Genomic DNA, 2,105 nt, shown 5'->3' on the forward strand with positions numbered 1-2,105 from the left:
TTTTAATGACTTGGCAACCAGAACAAGAATTTTATTTGATTTTCTTTCACATCGGATGACGAATCATATAAATTAACAAATAATAAAAGATATGGTCAATCTGATGTGTTAATCAGATTTGGAAAAAAATAAAAATAAAGGTTGCAGCGTGAGATTAATAACTTGTTTAGATATAAAGGTTACAATGTGATCACGCGGCCAATTCTAATTGCAGTAGCAAGTTATGGCAGAACTATGATCATGGAGCTAATTCTAATTGGAGTTGCTAGCTAGTTGTACCATGAGATTTTATGTTCCATATAAATTATAACTTTTACTAAATAATAGATTAAATGAGTGTGGGGGTGTTGCCTAAATGATCATGGAGCTAATTCTAATCACAATTGCTAGTTAGGTGTTTGTTTTTTTCTAGCATTGATTTTGTCTAGTTAATTTTTTTTATTTGTTCAAATAAAATAAGATAAAATATATTAATATTAATATATTAATCAAAATTACATGTTAAATAATTTTATCAAAGTTCAAATGATATACTGCTAGGTCGTGAATTTAAATCCTTCCACAAACACTCTCTCTTTTCAATATTATTCACATACGTAGCACGTGACCAAATACTAGTCTTTCCATGTAGGGGTGTGCAGTATTCGGTTGAAACCGAATTAACCGACCAAACCAAACCAAAATTTTAATTTGATTCGATTTTTGGTTAATTATGTTCGGTTTTAGTTTCTATTTTTAAAAAGTTTGGTTAATTCGGTTCAGTTTGTTTTTGGATATAAAATTTTTAAATTAACCAAACCGACCGAAAAATCAAATAAAATAAATTTATAATGTTATTTTTATAATATTTTTTAAAAAATTAAGGTAATTTTGTTATTTTTTAGAATTTAGTTACTAAATGCCCTTGAAATTGTACATTAATTATAAATTAATATTCAAATTATTATTTTTTTTGTTTTAGTTTTTATAATTAATTATAATAAAATTCTGTTATGACCAAACTAAAATATTATTTCGATTCGGTTTTGGTTTGGTTTTAATATAATTAGGTTTGATTTCAGTTTTAAAAATTTCTAAATATTTCTGATCGGTGACCGAACCGACCAATGCACACCTCTATTTCTACATACCTATCTATACTATAACAACTCTATATTTGGGTGGGAGGGGAGGCAATTTACAATATTAACCTTCAGTAAATTTGATTAAGTAGTTTCTAATTTTAATTATACAAAATACATATGTTAGTGTATTACTTCAATAAAACAAGTGACGTCCGAGGAAGTCCTTGTCTTTGCACTCTGAATCAATCTTTAAGGCTAGGTGGTTTTCTTGTAGCGGTTAAAATTGAAGCTCATTTTAGCAGTTGTTTTCTTTTTTGAAATAATTTTTGTAAGTTATAAATTAAAAAATAACAATCAGATTTATACAATGTTATTTTATTTTCATATAAATTACATATATCTCATTTAAATTTTACACGTAGATATAGATTAGTTTCAAATTATATTTATGCTAAATTTATCGACATATGTAAAAAATGTTTAAAATTAAAAAATGGATTAGAGAATGCAAAAATAAAAAAGGTTGAAATTTTATAACATTTTGAAAAATAAAATAAAATTGTTATAGAATTAAAAAATTAGAACTTGTTTTGCCAGTACTCCTATTATCTCTCCGTCCCAAATTGATGGGCAGTTTAGGACACCTACAAGTATTAAGAAATTTAGATTATCTAGATAAAATTAATTAATGTATAAACAATGTTATACTTGCACTCATTTAGTATAGTGAATTTTTTTTTATTTTTTTGTAATTTTGTCTTTTCAAGATATTCTCTATAATTAATGAGGATATACTTGATAATTAATTAATAAAATATCTATAATTTGGAACATAAAATTTTAAAATACTGTCTATCAATTTGAGATGGAGGGAGTATTATTGATCATGTTTTTGTCCTTTTTTTGTCTTATTACCTATATATGGATTTAGCTTTCCTATATCTTCTTTAAATGGTGACTTTATTAAGGTACATATTCTTCATTTCTTTAACAAAATTTTAGGTTTTGCTATTTGAGATTTTCGCTCTTTAATATCAATTA

This window comes from Mercurialis annua, linkage group LG2 (genome assembly GCF_937616625.2).
Source record: "Mercurialis annua linkage group LG2, ddMerAnnu1.2, whole genome shotgun sequence".
Taxonomy (NCBI): Eukaryota; Viridiplantae; Streptophyta; class Magnoliopsida; order Malpighiales; family Euphorbiaceae; genus Mercurialis; species Mercurialis annua.